General features: G+C 44.1%; 1 long non-coding RNA gene across 1 annotated transcript; it reads left to right on the top strand.

Moving 5' to 3' along the window:
- Positions 1–8541: 8541 nt before the first annotated feature.
- Positions 8542–20601, top strand: LOC140534086 (uncharacterized). The gene is made up of 3 exons (XR_011977163.1): positions 8542–8881; positions 17423–17656; positions 20032–20601. It is a non-coding gene; the product is annotated as an uncharacterized lncRNA (long non-coding RNA).
- Positions 20602–21716: the final 1115 nt, after the last annotated feature.

Genomic DNA, 21716 nt, shown 5'->3' with positions numbered 1-21716 from the left:
TTAGAGACACTTTTCCCATCAGCTCAGCTTCCTCACAGTTGTTTCTCTCTCATGTGGGTCTTAGTGCCTGTCTGTGTCCTGAGTGTGTGTCTTCTCTTCCCCAACAGAGAATTCCCTGCATCCTCCTCCCTCATCATCCAACACTGGGTAATACCTATAGGCCAGTGGAGAAAAACTGAATTCATCCATCAGCTTCAGTCAGAGAATGTTGGGCTTGGACCCAGGAAAGCCTGGGATCCAATCCAGCTTTGGACATTTGCTGTTATGAGTCTATGGGCAAGTGACCAAGCTTCAGTTTCCTCATCTGTAAAGGAGGAAAGTAATACTTGATACACCTAAATCACAGGGTTGTTTTGTAATTGAAGTGGAATTCAAATTGTAAGTCAAGTGTTTAGTAAACTTGAAAGTACTCTCTAAAGCCTGATTCCATAAATATAGAGGTCATGGATTGTGTTCAAGGGGCTTGGGAATTGGGGAAAGGGGGACTCCTCTTTTGACTTGTAGGCTTCAACAGGAAGGTGTCTCCTCTCCACATTTTTATATATTTGCTAGATAATCATGTTGCAGAAAGACCCTCCATGTCACTCCAAAGGGCAGAACTGATTGGTAGAAGTTCATGAGATAGTAGGGCTTCTCAGAGAACATTTAGTCCAGGGGTGGGGAACCTGCAGCCTTGAGGCTACATGTGACCCTTTAAATCCTCAAGTGCAACCCTTTGACTGAATCCAGATAGTCCAAGGGCCACACCTGAGGATCTAGAGGGCCACATGTGGCCTTGAGGCTGCAGATTTTCCACCCCTGATGTAGTCTGACAGCCTCATTTTGTAAACTGAAGGCAGATGATAATGAGAACTTTCAAATAATGAGAGCTATCCAACATTCAGGGGTCTGTCCCATGAAAAAGTGAAATCCCTGTCCCTAGGAAGGGTCCCTAGGGTTAAAATCCTTCAAATTGGAAGTGACCCCAGAAAACATCCAGTCTAGCCTCTCTGCCTCTACCTTTCAGCTTTTAGAGATCCACTGGGTATTTCAAGAACTACTGAGGAGGTGCTCCAGAAACCCTATGAAACATGAGGAAAGGAGGAGACTCAAAAGGAAAGAAAAATGGAAGAGAAGGCTAGGAGGTGTGTGTCTGCACTCCTATCCAGAACTGATCATGGTTCTAGACTCTAATTGGGGGGCATTTCAGCTTAACTGGTCCTACTTCAAGCCCACCATGTCACCTCTTGGCCATCTTCATGTCATGGCCCCCACCACAACCACCACCCTACCAGTTCTAGCTCTGAAAAGAATGATCAGCTCAATAATTTCTGGCAAGGGACATGTCGATCTTCTTCACTCTCTCACCATTCCCTTAATCTTCCCTCTCCAAAACACTCCTCTCTGGCTACCACTCCTCAACCTTGCTTGCTTCTCTGGTCATATCCTTAGTGTTTAGCCCAATGGCTGGCACATAGCACTTAAGAGATGATTTTCATTCATTCATTCTTAGGATCAGCATTCTATAGTTAGAAGGGACCTCAGATGTGATCCAGTCCAACTCTATCACTTTGCTGTAGAAGAAGCTTGCAGGGAGAGGTGAGTGACTTAAGAAGTAAGTAGTCAGAGGCCAGATGTGAAGCTAGGGCCTCTAATCCAGAGCTAATATTCTTTCCACACTACTACAAAGTTCCCCTTTAGTGATTTATGTCCTGACCCACCCACAGACCCCTTCTGAGCACTGAGTGAAATTGTGTGAGTCACCAAAAACTGAACTGGGGCCCAAAACAAAGGCCAAAAACTCTCTCTAATTTGTTCCCCAGATTAGAGCTTAGAGAAGGAGATTTCAGATTGCAGAAGGCCCATGGGCGCTGATCCCTTGCCATAGCTCTCATGTAATCTTTGCCCACTTGTCACCATCCCCACACCCACTACTATCCTCCCTCTGTTGGGCCTCGAAGGCTAAGATTGGAAGGTGACATTGGGGCCTCTCAGTCTTTGAGGGAGGACAGATCCAGAGACTAGGACAAAATTTGAATTAACCAAATGGAACTCTGGACTTCAGGGATGAGGGCAAAGGAAGCACAAATGGGAGAGGGAAAGGTTTTCAGCAGGAGAAGAGTATGGAAGCAGAGTTTAGGATGAGGGGAGAACCAATAGCTGACATTTCTATAGGGCTTACTATGGGCCAGGAACTGTGCTAAGTGCATTACAGTTATTATCTCATTTGATCCTTAAAAAAAAAACTCTCCATGAGTTAAGTGCTATTATTATCCCCATTCTACAGATGAGGAAACAGAGGCAAGATTTAAGTGACTTTCCCAGTGTCAGGTCAAATTTGAACTCAAGTCTTCCCCATTCTGAGCCCAGCACTCTGTCTACTGCTCCTCCTAGACTAAGGAGATTAAAAAAAAGCAAAAGCCCAGGCTTGGTTTGGAATCAGAAAGACCTAAATGCAAATCCTTTCTTTGATATTCTCTGAGTCTCAGTTTCCCCCTCTGAAAAAGGGAGGCTTGAATTGGGTGTCCTTTAAGATATTTTTCAACTCTAACCCTAATGATTCCATGAAGGGGAAGGCAATGCAAGTGGGAATTCAGAATGGAGCTGGGGCTGCCTACCAACTATGCCACAGACCAGTGTGTGTGTGTGTGTTCATCCTTCATGGCAAAGAAGATCATGCCATCAGAGAAATGATGACATGACTTGCTCTTGACTTTGTTTTGAGTGAGGGAGGGCTGTGCAGGTCACCAGCCTCACTTCCCCTCCAGAGCCATCTGAATCCAGTGACCAGATATTCATCAGGATGACTGGAGATGACCCAGGATGAGGCAACTGGGATTAAGTGACAGCTAGTGAGTGTCAAGTGACTGAGGTGAGATTTGAACTCAGTTCCTCCTGACTCTTGCACTGGTGCTCTATCCACTGCACCACCTACCTGCCCCACTCACAGAGCAGTACAGAAAAGGTAAAGAGTCATCTTAATCATAATCTTCAAATATCTAAAGGCTCAGACACACAGGGAGGCAATCTGATGATTTCTATCCCCTCTAAGAACAGAAAAGATGCTCTAAATGCAACATAAGGGATTATAACCAGACTTGAGAAAGAACTTCCTACTAGGAAAAACTGACAAATTTCCAAATAGGCAAAGGGAGTAAGGGATAGAATCATTTCATAAGAGAGCTTCCAAACAAATTAAGTCTTCTCTAGCATAGAGAATAAGATTCTGCCCAGGGGCAGGGGAATGGTAGGGATGACCTTTCACAGACTATACTAGCCAAAGGAGTCTAAGATTATGAGACAGCAGGGCTCATGGTTGGGTTCTTGCCACATGCCATCCTTGCCTTTCCTTTCTGCTCTCAGCAGCACAGAATTGCCTTGTCAGCCACCCTAACAAATCACCATTTGGTCAAATGAGTTGGGCTGGAAGCTTCTGGTTAATTAAGGAAGAAGAGAAAGAAGAGAAGCCAAAGACCCAGGGGAAGGAGTTCAGCAACTCAGTATTGAGAAGCTGGGCCCCACCCAGCAGACCCCATGGCCATAGATTCCTTGACCCCCAACCATAGCATTTTGCCGCCCGTGCTCCCAACTTCAACCTTTAAAACTAAAATATAAGTTAGTCAATCAATTTTAGTAAGTGTATGCTATGTGCCAGGTGTAAGGAACACAAGAGCTAACCCTGCCCTCAATGAACTTCCATTCTATAGGGGATGCCATATGTGCATTTATATACGATTTATACAAATTAAATACAGTTAAACACTAAAAGCTGTGTCAGGGAATCGGAAAGTGTATCTTTGAAGGAAACAAGAGATTCTAAGAGGCAGAGCTGAAGTGAAGGTCAGTCAATGAAAAGGCAAAGAAACAGGAATGCCTATTGTGTTGGAAACAAATATTTTTAAAAGCCAATGTGAATGGACCTTAGAATTCAGGAAGGGAAATAATAAATTATAAAGGTGAACATGTTGTGAAGGCTTTAAAAGCTAAATGGAAGAGAGCATATTCTGTCCTAGAGTTATTTGGGAACCATTGGGGTTTGGGTAGGGCTAAATTTGCCTTACCAAGGAAAATCACTTGGGTGTTGTTGGGGAAGGGAGAAGGGCATGAATTGGGAGTAGAGAGAGAGATTCAAGAATAGAGGACCAGTAAAGAAGCTTTTTCAGCAGCCTTGGCAAGGAGTGATGAGGACCTGAACCAGGGTGACAGCCATGTGAAGAGAGAGAAAAGGATGGATACTAGAGATAGTATTTTAGAGGTAGAAGCTACAAGATTTGGTGACTGATTGGAAATGTGGTATGAGATAGACTGAGAGGTGAAAGATAAGGCCAAGGTTATGAACCTTGAAGAATGGTAGTGCTTTCAGCAGAAATAGGGATGTTAAGAAGAATGGGTTTGGAGAAGAAGATAGTAAGTTCTTCTCTGAATGTGTTAGGCTCAAAGTAACTATGGCATATTGCGTTTGAAATATCCAACAGGCAGTTTTGGTGATATGGTACAAGAGCTTAGGAGGGAGACTGAAGCTAGATATAGCTTCCTATAGATATAGGAGCTGATCAGGTCACCTACTCAGTATAGGACAGGGGTGGGGAACTTGTATCCTTCTAGTTTCTTGGGTGTAGCCTTTTGACTGGATCCAAGTTCTGTAGAAAAAATACTTTTATTAAGGGGATTTGTTCTATAAAATTTGGATTCAGTCAAAGAGCCACACTTGAGGACCTATAGGGTCACAGGTGGCCTTGAGGTCTCAGGTTTCCCACCCCTGGTGTAGGAAAAAAAAGAGAATAGAGCCCAGAACCGAGTCTTAGGGTGCACTCACAGGTATATGATATGAAAGGTGGATCAGTAAAGGAGTGATCAGACAGGTAAAAGGAGAAGAAACCTAGAAAGAAAAGATCCTCTGAAAATCCCCACAGCAAGGATTCATTCAGCATAGTACACAGGTCACTTTTAGATCCCTGACAGATATAGAACACTTAAAAATTTACAGATTCAGTTTTATATTGATGTCCACCTGTGGGGTAGGTATTACCAGGGTGATTAGTCTCCTTTTATATATGAGAAAAGTAAGCCTCCTAAAGGTCATAGGTATCACAGACAGAATTTAGGCACAGACCAACAAAAGAACTAACAAATGGTAATGAGATTCCCATCTATTCCATATTAAAGCAGAAATTGTTAGGGATACTGTCAAGGAGATTCCTGCACTGAATTTAACACATTGAAAATCCGAAGAGACATAAAGACTGTCTCATTCAACACTCTTTTTTGTTGTTGTTCAGTTGTGCCTGACTCTTCGTGACCCCATTGAGGGTTTTCTTGGCAAAGATACTGGAGGGGTTTGCCATTTCCTTCTCCAGCTCATTTTACAGTTGAGAAAACTGAGGCAAACAGGTATAAATGACTTGCCCAGGATCACACAGCTACATGTGTCTGAAGCTCTAGCCACAGCACCACTTAGAATGCCTTCTTTTTACAAATGAGGAAACTGAGACACAGATAAAACGTCTTGCCCCAAATCACACAGACAGGTAGTGGCAGAACTGGGAGAGAACCCAGGGCTCATCCTCCTTTGTTTTTGTTTTGAGACTGGGCCTCCCTGTCCTGCCCAGGCTACAGGTACAGCTGACTCTGATGTTTATCATCTTGGACGCTTTGACCTGTTCCAGGTCCAACCTAGGTGAGTTTTCTCCTCTTTTTAGGCATCATGGTGGTCCCTGAGGGTCCATATTAGTGACCTAGGACAGGGGTCATCATCTTGGTTCCAGATTTAGTAGAAAACACTCCATTGGCTTTAGCCCTACTATAATTCAGAACTCCAGAACTCAAGGGATCCACCAACCTCAGCCTTCCCCACCACATGCTCTTCAAATTTGGGCAAGAACTGTTCTTTGGGAACAGGGTCCAAATGGCTCCAGTCCTGGGGCCAGGGAGGGGTGGAAATATCAGGATGAAAATGGGAAGAAGCTAAGCCAGAATAAGCTGGTTTCCCAGCTGGGCAGGGTAGGGCACGGCCTGGAGGGAGGAGCAGTGGGCCAGAGCTCACTCCACTCCCAACGCAGGCTGTTGTTACCTTATAAGGTGATCTCCTTCATCCTCTACCCCCACCCCTCCTCCTCCTAAGGGAAAGACTCCAGCTCCCTGAGCCTCCACTCAGGCCCCACCCCACCCACCCATTCCTTCCCTGAGGGAGGGGGGGGGGCCCTCCAGGGACTGCCTGAACCTGTCAAATCAATGAAATAGAAACACCTTTAGTTGGCTACAAACCCTAGTTTTCCGGGGCCTTTAATCTTTTGAGGCCACAATTGAAGTTTAAATCCCTACACCCTCCCCCCAATAGGGGGGAATAGGGAATCTTCCCACACTAACCAATTCTGACTCCCAATCCATCTCATCTCTAATTGGGGAGGGGGGGGAGTTCTTGTGTGATCCTCCCCACTTCCCAGGACTCTTCCACAGTCATGACTACACAGTGTGTCCACTCTCTCCTCTTCCAACATGCTGACTCGGTCTATTACTTTCTGTTCATTTTCTCCGCACATAGGGTAGCTAGCACTTAGGTTATAGACCCACTCTCTGACCCCCTATTAGCCAATGGGGATAATGGCTTGGGGGCAAGGTGTGGATCTTGGGATTGTGGTTTTGGGGGAGGGGAGGGATTTTCCTGAAAGCACTGCTGTAACAGCTGTAGCTATGTCCTGAGCCTCCTGGGACTGTGTATAACCTGCCAGAACAACCCACCTTGGCTAGCCAGGTGAGTGAGGTTGGACAAGCCACTAGAACTCTCAGCACCTCAGGAAGGTGTTTTGTAAATTTCAGAACACACTGCAGATGTGGTCTATTATTATTGGGGTTTTCCTTCCCCCAGTGCACCAGCTCCCCCTGTTCCCCTCACTACCACTAGCATTCATTTCTTCCAGTGCCCAGCCTCTGTCCTTTCCTTCTGTTCTCCACACAGTGCTCATCCCCTTTACAAAGGTGGGCTGAGCTGGCTGACCTGGTTTTTCCTGTTCTTTGGCCTCTGACAGCCTTGATGTGTGACCTTAGGCAAGTCACTTAACCTCTAAGTGATCTAGGCAGCTCTATCAGTTACAGAGAAAGGGTCAACTTGCATTGCTAGAGAGAATTTCTATATGTAAGAGTTCCCTCTATCAATGAAATCATAGGTCAGGTCCCCCAACTATCCCCTGTCCACAGAATAGCGTAGGGGCTAAGACCAAAAAGGAAACTACCCCTGTGGTATTGAGCTACAGTCATGGAATACCTTCAACACAACAACCATTGGCCAGGATTGTTTGTCCATTAGTCCATTCATCACCAGCAGCTATCCACCAAAGGTGCTAATGACTCCAGGGGCCGGTGAGGGTTGGAGAGGTTGGAGAGAGAGACGGCTAGGCCTTGAGGTCCCTCCAAAAAATGATGTTATAGGGAAGAATCACAGAATTCTAGCTTTGAAAGGTAGCTCAGAGGTCACCTAGTTCAACAACCCCAACCCAACCTTCCACAACATACCCAACAAGCCTTTGCTTGACGGTCTCCCATGAGGGGGAACCCACCACCTCCTGAAGCAGTCCATGTATAATACTAATTGTCAGGAATTGTTTTACCTACATGAGGCCTAAATCTGCTGCTCTGCAATTTCCACTCCTAGGTCTCTGTTCTGGGGCCAAATAGAACAAGTCTAATCCTTCCATTAAATAGCTCTTCAGATACTTGGAGATAACTATGATGCTCCCTCCATTCCTACCCCCACTCAGTAAGTAATGTCTTCTCCAGTCTAAACATTACCAGTTCCTCCAAATGATTCTCCTATGGCTTGATCTCAAACCCTTCCCCAACCTAGTCACTCACTCTCCTCTGGACATGTTAATGTCCTTTCAAAATGATGGCACCGAGAACTGAAGACAAATACTTCATGTGTAACTGACTAGGGCAGACAGGTACATTGGAAAAAGCACTGTGTTCAAATCCTACCAATAAGATGTGTTACCTCTGGAGTGTCCCTTGACTTTCCTATGCCTCAGTTTCCTCAACTGTAAAAGCAAATGATGAAAGCATTGGATTAGATAGCTTCTGAGGTCCCTTCTGGCTCTGAATCTATGATCCCATGACCTCCCTAGACCTCAGCAGTATGCTACATTTGATGTAGTCCTTGATAACATTAGCTTTTTTGTGGCTGCCATGTTGCACTGTTGACCTAAGAAGAATATTGATTGAAGACAGAGTTGAAGAGAAAGACATTCAGAAAGAGAGAGGAGAAAAAGGAATTTGAGCGATTAGTGAAGGTTCATATTGCAATGACTTTCTAGTTAATTCTTTGGACAATTTCAGGGACATAGGCAGAACAGGGAATTGTTAGCCCCCCATCTCTTAAATTTTATGTGTGGGAGTACTACATATTCACAGCTGAGGAGCTAAGGCCTGGGCTAGGGACTCAGCAATAAGCATTCAATGAATTACTTAGCTGTTTCCAGCAATCCAATGACCCAAGACCATTCCAAAGGACTTATGATGAAAAAGAAAGAACGTTTTCCAGAGAAAGAACTGATGGAGTCTGAGTGCAGATCGAAGCATACTATTTTTAAACTTTCTTTATTATTCTTGGGTTTTTTGGTCTGAGTTTTCTTTTGCAACAGCTAATAGGGAAATGTTCTGCATGACTGCACATGTATAATCCATATCAAATTGCTTGCTGTCTCAGGGAAGGGAAAAGAGAGAGAAAAGGGAGAGAATTTAGAACTCAAAATTTTAAGAAAGAATGTTAAATAATTTTGATTACATGTGACTGAAATAATGTTAAAGAAAGAGGGATGGGGGGAGGAGGAAGAGGAGGAGGAGGAGGAAAAGAAGAAGAAGAAGAAGAAGAAGAAAGAGAAGGAGAAGGAGGAGAAGAAGAAGAAGAAAAGTAAGTCAAGAGACCTGGGCTTTAATTCTGTCTTCACCATTGATGAGCTTAAAGGTTAACTTAGCCATAGTTTCATCTGAAAAATGGAGACTTTGGCCTAGATGATCACTAACAACCCTCACAGGTCTAATATTCTATTAATTTAATTCTTCTGCTTACAGAAAATCTGGTGATACCTATTTTTATAAAGGTGGGGAGGGAAAGAATCTATATAATTAAAAATCATGGTTTAAATTTTTTTTAAAAGTTAAAAGAAAAAGTCTTAGTGCCTGAGAAGACCTCAGGAATTCTCCAATCAGTCTCTGATTGTCTTGGGATCATCATTTGTAACATTTATGTAGCGCTTACTATGCGTCAGGCACTGTGCTGAGCACTTTACGGTTGATCTCAATTGATCCTCAAAACAACCCTGGGAAGTAGGTGAATAAGAAGTTAAGTGACTTGCCCAGGGTCACACAGCTAGTAAGTGTCTAAGACTGGATTTGAATTCAGGTCTTCCTCACTCCCTAGATGGTTCAGCAGATAGAGCACTGGGCTTGCAGGAAGACCTGATTCAAATTCAGCCACTACCGGTGTGACCCTGGACAAATCCCTTAATCTCTGTTTGCCTTAATCTACTGGAGAAGGAAACGGCAAACCACTCTAGTTTCCTTGCCAAGAAAACCCCATGGACAGTGTTGGCGTAAGATGGTCATGAAGAATGATACAACCACATTTTCTCACTCCTGGACCCATGCTCAGTTCACTGTCACCTAATTGCTTCTCACCTAGACGCTAGCTTCTTCTTCTTCTTCTCCTTCTCCTTTTCCTTCTTCTACTTCTCCCTCTTCTCCTTCTTCTTCCTCTTATCCTTTCTCCTCCTCCTCCTCCTCCTTCTTCTTCCTTCATATATCTATATTCCCACACTCCATAGCTACTCTGTAGCTACTCCATCAAACTCTGGACATAAGCAGGAAAGACAGGGTCTTGGGCAGGGGCAGGGGCAGAGTGAGAAACAGTACAGCATACTCAAGGGAAAGAGCCAGTGAGGATGTGGAAGGGGGGAGTTGATGAGCAGAGGTCAGTACTTTACATCTGTCTCTGGGCAGGAAGGAGGAGTCTGACCCCCATCTCACTCTTCTGTTCCAGGGTCTGGACTGCAGAACCTCAGGGAGTCCAGTGCAGTAGACAGAGCAGTATTATGGGACAAGGGTTGTAGGAAAAAGAACATTTCAGGATTCTGTCCCGTAGCATCTTGGGATGGACATGGAAGACAATCTGTGAGGGTTAGAGGAGTCACTGAGATGGTAGGGAGAGGGAGGAATAGGAGAGCAGCATTGCTGGGTGGAATTTGAGGGCAACACTCTGTGTGGATTGGACCAAGCTGGGCCCTGTTGGGTGCATTAAAATGAGTCAGTCCCTACTTCCGCTGCAGGACATGACACCACCCACCCACCCACTGCCACCCCCAGTCACTGCTTCCAACAGGGATAAGAGCTGTAGGACCTAGTAGGACCAAGCTCCAGCTCCTGGGTTAGGAAATATGGTAAAAGTTGAGGGAAGGGGAAAAAAGAAGGAGATAATGGTGAGTGACTCTTAGCAGCTAGTGAGTGGGGTTCATGATACCTGACTCTTTAGAACTTAAAGTGGCTTCTCTCCTTTCCTCACCATGAAAAAAAGTACTAAACATATTATCCCCCCATTCTATGAATGAGGAAACTGAGGCTCATAGAGGTGTAATGATTTGCCCATGTTTACAAAGCTAGTAAGTGTCAGCTGTGAGATTTAAACCCAGATTTCTGCTGGCCTCACATCCAGGAACTTTTTCCACCCAACCACAATAGTCTAAGCTTTATATTTCTGAAATCCCCATTGACTATATAGAGTTTAAACTCCTTAATGTGACATTTAAGCCCCTTCACAATCTGGTACCACCCTATGTTGCCAAAATGTCTTTTACATCTCCCTTCCATGTTTGCTATCCCTAGCCAAAGGTTCCTTAATTTCTCACATTTTTTCATCCTGTTCCCTATGCCCAAAATGTACCCTCAGCCTTCATCAGTTGAATTTTTACTCTGTTCCTTCAATGTCACTTCTAAAGACTGTCTGTCAATAAGGATTTTGTATAGGGGATAGGCAACAATACCTGTTCCTGCCTTCAAAATGGTTACATTCTAATGGAGAAGAGTACACACACAAATAACTATGTCCATATGAGAGATACATTGTGTAGAGAAATTTAGTGGGATGGGTCTAGGATGGGAACAGACCATCCTGAAAGCTTCCTAAAGATGAGATTTGAGCCAAGTCTTGAAGGAAGCCAAGCGTGGCAGGAGACAAAGGTGAGGAGGAAGAGCATTCTGGGATTAGAGGGTCAGTGGGGGGAGAGGAGGGAAGCCAGTGCAAATGCAAAGAGTTGGGAGATGGAACATCTCATCTATCCAGTGCCAGGAAACTTGAGAAGGTCAATATGGCTGGAAGGCAGAGAACATGGAAGGAATTTAGATATAAGAAGACCAGACAGGTCAGAAGGGCTTTATGTGCCAAATAAGACTCATGGAAAGATGAGGCTGCTCCATTGAACAGAGGAGCGATATGGTCAGACCTACTCTTTATTAGAAACATCACTTGGGTAGCTGTGTGAAGGATATATTGGAGTAGACAGAAATTTGAGACCAATTTTTGTTGCTGTTTGGTCATGTCTGACATTTTGTGACCCCACATTTGTGGTTTTCTTGACAGAGATACTGGAGTAGTTTACCAGTTTCTTCTCTAGCTCATTTTACAGATGAGGAAACTGAGGCAAACAAGGTTAAGTGACTTGCCCAGGGTCACATAGGTAGTAAGCATCTGAACTCAGGTCTTCCCAACTTCAGGCCCAGTGTTCTATCCACTGCACCACCTAGCCAACCTAAGACTCATTAGCAGGTTACTGAAACAGCAAAGGGGAAAGGTGAAGAGGGCCTGTGCATGAGTGGTAGCTGTGTTAGCAGAGAGGCAAGATGTACAGGAGAAATACTGTGATGGTAAAGATGATGAGACATGGGATTTCTCCCATGTTCCCCAGTCAGTAACTTGAATATTTCTCAACTGGAACCTTCAAAAGCACTTTTCTTGCATCTTTCTTTTGCATTAATCACATCATTTTGTATTATAGTTATTTGTATATGTATTCTATCCAGCTACTAGAACGAGGCCCATGAGAACAGGGACTGAGTCTGATGTACTCTTCCTAATCTTCTCAGCCCCAGCACGTCAGGCATGTAATGTTTGTCAAGGTTTAACTATGTTTGTGCACTTGAACCTGTGTGTATGTCTCCATGAATCTGTGTGTTTGTGTTACTGGGCACAACTGGGCATATTATGAAGATGTGTAGGCATCCTGGTTCAGAACCTGATGGTTCATATGCAGAACTCTCTCCTAGACACGAGGGTGGGACAGGGAAAGACAGCTTCAGATAAAGGAGAATTGTTCCCTGCCCCCAATGATCTTCTAGCTCCCCTGAAGGGTGCTGAGGGAGGGAAGAGTAGGGGACAGAGATAGACACACAAAAATAACAAAAGACAGAAGCCAAAGCAAAGGACTAAAGTTCCTACTGTATATCTTGCACAAGTGTCTGCCTCTGTGACTGTGTGTCCTTCCCTACAGGTGGGACAGACACACCCTGTGACTCATAGCTCCAGCATGTGCCCAACCTGGCCAGGGCAGGTGGGCAGGCCAGCGTTGATGTAGCCTGAGGTAAAGCCACCAGCTCATTGCTCAGGTATCTGTGCTGAGCAGACACATACACACACACACACACACACACACACACACACACACACACACACACACACATTCTGGCCTGGTTGGGGGCAAAGAGTGAAACAGAAGGGTCCTGAGACTGACCTGGGGGTGGGGGGAGAAGACCCCCCTTAGGCCTGTCTGGGGAAGTAGACAGAAGACAGAAGTCTTACTCTTCTGTCCCAGGGCCTGTGTTTCACCCAACCCCATACCCATATCCTTTCCTTCCCCTTCATTCCTACAACTCCCTAGAGCATAGTTGGGGCCAAGGAGCCAAGACAAAAGTTCTAGTGGCCAAAGGACAACTCCCTAGGACCCAGGGCTAAGCCCTGAAGCATCAGTAGTCTTTGTTAGCCTTAAGATTAAATTAGCCCTAAAAATGGCATCTTGTTTTGAGAATTCCAGTGGTAGACATGACAAGGATAACATATACGTTGTCCTATTTCTATAGACATAATTTCTTGCTCTATATTTTATCTATATTTGTTGAGCTTTTTATTCTATGTGGACTGGACATCATGAGTATTTGGTATAATGATGTCTATTTAAAATGTCATTCTTTCCAACTCTTTTGGAGAGCAATTTGGACTCTAAAACTGTGCATGCCCTTTAACCCAACCGTATCACTGCTAGGTCTGTATCCCAAAGCGGTCAAAGGGAAAGGAAAAGGACTTAGATGTACAAAAATACTCATAGCACTCTTTTTGTGGTAGCAAAGAATTGGAAATTGAGGGAATGCCTCAATTGGGGAAATGGACGAACAAATTGTGGTCTATGAATGTATTGCAATACTATTGTGCTGTAAGAAATGACAAACAGGTGGACTTCAGAAAAACCTGGGAAAACTTACACAAACTGATGCAAAGTGAAGTAAGAGGATCCAGGAGATCATTATACACAGTAACAACAATTGTCTATGAATGATTTAACTATTCTCAGTCATACAATGATCCAAGCCAATTCTGGTTCTTATGATGAAAAATGCTGTCAATTTCCAGAGATAGAACTGATGGAATCTTTATGCAGATTGAAACATGCTTTTTTACTTTATTTTTCTTGGGACTGTTTTTTTTTTATCTGTATTCTCTTTTGTAACATGACTAATACGGAAACGTGCTTTGCATCACTGACCGCAGATGTATAATCTATATCAAATTGCTTACCTTCTCAAGGAGAGGAGAGGAGGAGGGAGGAAAGGAATTAGGAATTCAAAAATTATTTGTAAAATGAATATTAAAATTATTTTTACATGTAACTGAGAAAAATAAAATCAAAATTTATTTTAAAATCATTCTTAAATGGATCAGTGTTATGCCATAGCACTATCTGTAATGATAGTCAAGTTCCTGTGCAGTTTATTTTTCTGAATTTTCAAAGCTGTTTTGGGGATTTGCATTTAGAGTATGTGGATTTGTCATCTGTGAGATTCTGGTGTATAATTCCAGCCACCTGCCTCCATCTTTCTAGGTATCTGACTGATGCTAAGTTTTTGCAACCTGCAGTAAGAGATATTGCATGGTACCATCATGTCATTACATATTCTACATTAATCTCTAAGTCTGTACTCCTTATGGAGAACCTTTTTGCAATTTCTTATGGCAATAACTTGGTGTGATTGTCATCATAAATCCCTCCATTTTCACAAACAAATTCACATGACTCAACCATTTATTCAAGGCTTCTTTGTCCATAGGTTGTTGATAGGGTTCATGCAGAGGTCACTCACTCTGATTTCATTCATTAGTCTTAGACTTGTGGTTCCATCTTCAAGAAACTACTTTTAGCTGCTTTTGACAGTGTCCATGTTATGTCAACCTCTACCACTGCTCAGGGATACGGCATTCACTTGTTCCAAAAGTATTTCTGTGAACTTTTAGCCAGTTTGCCATGTATTCTAAGAATGACGATTAACCCCCTTTCTCCATTTTTGGCAAGGCTGTGCTAGTTGGATATCGGACCTTGTGTCTCATTAATATTAAGCAGAATTTTGTTAGGATGCTTTCCAAATCTGTTGTGATCCATTTTACAGTTCCAAAAGTACACATTAAACTTGGTATTACATAGGTGTTAAGTCTTTTGAATATTCTTTCCATTCAGCTTTGATTTCAGGATGCCAATAAGTCTCCTAATGGATTCATCCTTGGTATTTTTCTGCTCAGTATGCTTTACTTAGAGATCAAGGTATGTGTACTTATTGACTCCATCCATCAGTTCAGGCTCAAAGCCTTCAGTGTTTTTCCCCGGAGTACATCAAAAAAGTTTTCATTTATTAAGATCAAAGATCATTTCTATATAATTAGGGAATGATTCCACAAGATGAATGAGCTGTTTAATTTATTTTTCAGCAGAACCAAATAGTTTAATACCATTCATATATATCATGTGATTAATAAGATATTTTAGTTTGACTCCTTAATTCAGAATCCATTCTTAATTCTATTTAGGGGACATGATCACAGATTTGAGGTTAGGCAGAACCATAATGGGCCTAAATTTTGCCTCCCAGAAAAATACCATGTTTCAGATTAATTGTTCTTAACATTATGGTATTATTGGTGGTGTGTTTTAAATAGAGATTAGTTTCCCATGTGGACATCAAATACTTTAATGTTCTAGACATAGTTGGGTTCTTTCCTTCCTTCCTTATTTCTTTCCCTCCTTCCTTCCTTTCTTTACTTAATATCTTTGTAGCTGTATCACTGACCTTAAGCTACCTCCTGGTGTTGCATGGGCTGAGTGCTAGGGTTAGGTTCTGGTCATCTTTAGGGTTCAGTTAGGATTCATATCTCTTCTGAGGGGTAGCACTATCTTAGCTACTCATTTCTTTGAGTTGCAACATGACATGAGAGAAGCCAGATCCCATATCCTCACTGAGAAGATTTATGACATTGCACCCCCTCTCTTGAAGGGAATTGTTCTATCTCTAATGAGAGAGTAGGTGAGAAGAACCCAGCAAAAGAGAGAGGGTGCGTTAGGACCAACTGCTGCTGGAATGTGCACGGCAGTCATGGTGAGCTGGTAACATTGTCTTGCTAAGAGGGAAACCCCATTCAGTCAGCGTTCTAGTTAGGACTGGCATGGTTATTTAGGTCTCAGTTTCATTTGTCTGTTTTAATGGCAGGACTTGGTGTCTTTTCTGTCTCTGTAAAAGGCCTAGAGATTGAGTGGGGCCAAAGAGGGTTCTATGTTGTGTGAGAGACACAGAGCAGCTGGCTCACCAAACTCGGTGAAAGACAGGCTAAAGAGGCCGTCAGAGCAAGAGACAGGTAGGCAGAGGCTCCTGGGGGTGAAAGCAGGGGAAACAGAAGCGGCCAGTGTTCCCAGGCAAGGAGGGCCCCCGCCACACCCACCAGCATCTGCCTTTTGTCATGTACCTGTCAGGTTCCTGGGATGGATGGGCTCTGGGCAGGAAGCAAGGCTGAGTCATGGAGATGCCAGAGGAGGCAAGTCTGACATTGTCCCAGCTGCTGCCCTGGGGAGAAAGGAGCAGGCTCCAGCAAGAGCTCCAGGCCCTGGCTTACAGATCCTTACACAGTTCCCCCTCATCAACACAGGGCTGCCCTTGGATACCCATTCTAGAGAAACCCAATACTGAAGATGACCCAGACCAAAAGACCCATTGGATCCAAGTTCTATTTACTACCTTCATGAACCTAAACAGTAATTCCTCTCCTGTTTCCTTGGCTATAAAATGAAAGGATTAGTATAGATGATCTCCAAGGCTCCTTCCAGTCTCAGAAAACACCCGCACAGCTGAGCATTGCTCAAGTTCACTCAAACAAAAGCACACTAATCCAATCAGCAGCCCAGCACCCTAGGAGCAAGAGCACTAACTGCGGGGAATGGAGAACCACAAAAGAGCCAGGTTCAAATCCCAGTTCCAACACCAATACCAATAAGTACTTGGGCATTTGTAAAATGGAAATAATAATTTTATATGCAAATATAGACACACACATATATGTAAGTGTGTCTGTATGTGTGTACATGTGTGTATATACATGTGTGTATATACATGAAAGATATTCCGTAGGAGTATCATAAAGAAAGTGCTTTATAAACTTAATAGGTCATAGTGGGTAGAGAGTGGACTTCAAAGGCAAAAAGACAAGAGTTCAAGTCCCACCTGTAACATATCCTGATTCTGTAACTGTGGGGAAATCTTTTAACCTCTTGGTGCTAAACTAGGCCAGAGATAACAAATACACAGTTCATAGCTCCCATGAGATTCCTAACAGTCCTGAGTGTGGCCTAAACAAGGTTAAAAAGTAGTTTGCATCTGATTTTAGTGTATTGATATGTCCATTAAAATATAAGTATATATATGCACACATGTATATGTGTCTACAGATATAGATATAGATTGTGATTTTCTAAGTCAACATATTGCCCATGAGAATCTTTATATTTGACACCACTGATCCAGGCAACTCTCTCAGACTATATGTTTCAGAAAAGGTGGATGACCTGCATTGGTAGAGGAAATTTCCTTATCCAGGAGTTCCCTACATATATGAAATCCCAGGTCTAATCCCTATCCCTATGTAAATACCCATTATCATTAATATTGTTGTTCATCTCTGTGGGAATCAGAGGAACCCAAAAGGTTCCCACAAGGGAAACTGAGTCATAGAGACATTTGTTGCAGAAGAGCCTAGACTGCACCTTTTGCCTGAGGCAAGAAGCCTTGCAATAGGAATAGGGAAAAGACAGATGGGCTCCAGTCTCTAGAACTGACTTTTCTCCCCTTCCTTCCTTCCTTCCTTCCTTTGTCCCAGACAGATGTCCTCCTTTTCCCATTCATTGAAGGAAGCAGAGACACTATCAGCTTGAAAGAAACCAAGGACTTCTGGGAGGGCCATGGGGACAGCTGTCTTTGATGACTGCACTTCATAGGGAAGGCCATGATACTGAGAGGACTGAAAGAAGAAACACAGCAGCCAATCAGAGACCAGCATGAAGAGAAAGAGACAGAGGTTGATGAGAAATCCAAGAAGCCAGCCTGACCTCTGGTGTGTACACACACACACACACACACAAACACATACACATGCATGCACATACATACACATACCTACACTCACACACATATACACAGTGTATACATACATATATGTATGAGTATATTTTTATGTGTGTATGTATGTATATATATACATACATACACAGAGAGAGACTACCTCCATGCCCCATACTCTTAACCCTACAACAAATCCTATGCTACTAACCCCAAACCTCAATTCTTTATGAAAACCCAAACCTACTCCAAATCTAATCCTATATCAGATATCAAGGTACCCCAAAATCTGACCGTACGTGAAACAGAATGTTTTGGGAAAGCCTGACTTTTCCCTTAAGCCCAGTCTTTACCCATAAATGTTAATGTTATATCAAATCTCAGTCCTACACCATCTCCATCCCCATCCTCCAGTTCTATCCTAAACCTATCCTCCCCCCAAACTTCTCAATGACTTCTCTCCCAGACTTCTCCATATGGAGGTTCTTCTGTTTGACAAGGCTGTGAGGGGTCTTTTGAGAAATGATTCTCTGGGACCCCTTAGCAGGGGATGCGGGATCTTACTGCATGACTTCTTGGTTGGTATTGGTGGTTATGTTGGTATTATGATAGTGCCCCAGTAGTAGGTACATGCAATATCTATCAACTTGTGTCCTGCAGTCCTTGGATACATAGCAAGACAGGCTCTTAATTGAATATACCAGATTTTTCCCCCTTCATAGTTAGTGGGCAGAATGGGGCTCCCAGGAGCAAAGCAAGAGGTGGCTGGGTATGCCAACTGCGTGGCTGAGGATAACAAGAAAAAACCATAGGAGTCCCCTCTCTCCCAGCCCCCTCTCCTCCCTGGGCTTCTAGAATCTCTCCACGTGAGCCTCACCCTCCTCCCTCCCCACAGCCTGCCTCAGCCTGCCTTGTTGCTAAGGGGCCTTCTTGGCCCAGAGCCTCATCTCAGTGGATGACTAGCTTTGCTCATTAAGAGACAGGAGTCCCCACCCATAGCTCAGCCCTAAGCATCTGTGGGCCAGACAAATAGATATTCCTGGTATAGGCCCAGTCCTGTGTTCTAGATTCCTGAGATGAGGAGGTCTTGGAACCACTCAGGCTATATCCCACAGTCCTCAGCCACCTCCCAATACCCTCTAACTCTAAGACCCTCTCCCAAGCGTCCCCAGTCCCTATCTGTCAGCGTCCTCCAGCTCCCATTCTTTTCTCTCCAAAGTCCTCCAGTCTTTGTCCATCTCCCTCAATGTCTCCTAGCCCCCTACCTTATTCCCTCCAGTGTTCTACCCAATCCTTGCCCTTCTCCCCCAAAGTCTCTGATACCTTTACCTTTTCCCCCTGTGTCTTCTCAGCTCTTTCCCTTCCCCTCCAGTGGCCCCCAACTTCTGCCCCATTTTTCCCAAAGTTCCCTCAGTCCCTCTCCCTCAGTGTTCTCTGTTCCTTCTCCTCCAGTGTCCCTCAGCATCTGCCCTTTTCCCCCAAAATACTTTCAGCCCTGCCCCTATCCCCTGATGTCCCCTCAGCTCCTTCCTCTCTCCTCCATTGGTTGCCCAACTCCCACCCCTCTATCCCAGTGTCCCCTGTAGATTCTGCTCCTTTCACTCAGTGTTGCTGACCCAGTCCTTAACTGGGGAAAGGTCACTTCCCCTCTCCTCTCAGGGCCTTCCCAAGCCACCCCCACCACCTACAGGACTTTCTCCTTCTTTCTTAGTTGAGGGCAAAGTTTCTAGAAGCTTGAAGGGGCCATGACTCCCCAATGACTTGTTTGAGATGGGGGGGCAATTGGGGAAGGGAAAAAGAGAGGAAAGGGTGAAGCAAGAGGAGGCCTGAGTTCTTGCTAGAGTGGGGAAGGAGATAAAAAAGAGTGGAGGCCTGGATTCTGGGTGTAGGGCTGGGCCTCCCCTCTTAGGGCCCAGGCAGTTAAGCTGCATTCCCAACAAGCAGAGACCTGTACATTGAAGGATCTCTGCACAGAGAATAAACAGGAAAGAAGGCTGTCTTCTCACCCAGTCCTTTGCTCTCAGCCTTCTCAACTGTTATCAAAAAGCATTTCTTCCTCAGTGGCAACCTAAATGCCTCAGATGGCATTTACAATCAGATACACCAAAGGCCTTCTCCTGACGCACCAAGCAGGGTTACCCCTCCCAGGACCCTCTGGCCCCAAAGCCCTTAGAAGAAGGAGGGGGAACCTCAGAACATTTCCTAAGTTGTCTTTCATTCATTCAACAAATCCCTTAATGTAAAATAAAAACAACAAAACAAGTCCTGCCTACTTTTTCCCCACTTCCTAGAAAAATCAACTGATTCTCAGAAAGAATTGAGCTTTGTGCTGAGTAGGAAACATTCTAATTCTTCATTTCTGGCTTTTAGGCTCCTGCATCCTCATCTGTGTGGCATTAGCAGAAGCCTCCACAATGTGGACATGTTCTGCTTTTCCAATCTTCTGTCGAAGGACTCCTGCTGTCCCATCAATTAAAGTGCCCTGAATGTTCCCTTCTGACTCCCCAAAGCCTTGGGTTTTGTATGAGGTACTTTGGGGGTGAGGGGCATGCTGAACTACCAATGCAGATCAAACTCCTTGGGCTGGAAGGGACCTTAGAGGTCATCAGGAAGTCCAAGATCATATAAGTAATAAATGGCAGGGCCAGGATTTGAAGCTAGGCCCAGTGACTCTAAGTTCAGCACCTCAGACCCAGGGCTTTTTCCACTGCCCCCACTCAGCCTCTAATGCCTGAGGCATTAGAAGTGACTTGCCCAGCATGGCACACTCAGCATGTGTCAGGAGTGGGACTAGATAGGTCTTTCTAGTTCTGAGGGATGCTCTCCACTCACTACCCCAAGCTAGCCCTCCTACTACTCTTACCATTGATTAGTTATCGTAGGATTCAGAACTCACTGAGCCAACCATTAATATTACAGAACATATACTATTATTCCAAATCTCTCTCATTTTTTGCTGCTTCTGCTGTTGAATCTTTTTCAGTCATGTCAGATTCTTTATGGCCCTATTTGGGGTTTTCTTGGGAAGGATACTGAAGTGGTTCACCATTTCCTTCTCTAGCTCATTTTACAGATGAGGAAACTGAGGAGAATAGTTAAGTGACTTGTCCAGGGTCACACAGCTTAGTAAATGTCTGAGGCCAGATTTGAACTCTGGTCTTCCTAACTTTAGGACCCACACTTCATTCACTTTGCCACCTAGCTGCCCCTCATTTTACAAACAAGGAAACTGGGAAGGTAAGCAACTGGCCCAAGGTCTCACAGATAGCAAGGAACAGAAACAGTATTTGAAATCTTTTCATTCCTGCCCGTCACAGATCAGGAAAGGCTTCAAGAGGTTAATTGACTTGCCCATAGTCACAGAGCTAGTATCAGAGGTGGTATCTGAACCCAGGGATTCTGACTTCTGACTCTAAATCCAAAGGTCTTTCCTTCTCACCCCACCACCATTAAGCTATAAGCTACCACTTATTTCAAGTTTTTATCTACCTACCAGTGCTCTGCATACAATGGATATTAATCAGTTTGTTGAGTGGAAGAAGTTTGTTGCCCCACCCCCAAATTTAGGCCTGGAGCCAGACTCTAGGGTTAGAACTTCAATAAATTCCCCAAAGCTTTATAATTATAAATTTAGAGACGTTCTAGTCCAAATTCTTATTTTGCAGATAAGGAAACTGAGGCCCAGAGATTGAGCTGTACCTAGCTAGCATGGAGTGCCAATTCTACCTAACCTGCCCTCTGCCCCACCACCACCTAGGGCCTCCCTTAACCTTTCACCCCACTACAGTGCCTGGTCCTCCTGGTCTTGGGCTCCAAACCAGTGGCTTCCAGCATTATCCTTGGAATATCCTGGCATCTCTGCCTGTCCTCCAGAGTTCTAACTAATTTTTCCCCAGCTTTCAGAATTCCCAGTTATGGCTCTGAACAAAGAGGTACAGTGATTGACCCAAGGTCATACTACTGATTAGTGAGAGAGGAAAATAAGCTTCAGACCCAGGTCCTCCAGTTCCAAATTTAGCCTGCCCTTTCTGGAACCCATAGGTACTGAGACAAGG

Source organism: Notamacropus eugenii, chromosome 3, assembly GCF_028372415.1.
Source record: "Notamacropus eugenii isolate mMacEug1 chromosome 3, mMacEug1.pri_v2, whole genome shotgun sequence".
In the NCBI taxonomy this organism is placed as follows: Eukaryota; Metazoa; Chordata; class Mammalia; order Diprotodontia; family Macropodidae; genus Notamacropus; species Notamacropus eugenii.
Note: the sequence above shows the minus strand (reverse complement) of the source record. Positions and strands in the feature narration are given on the sequence as shown.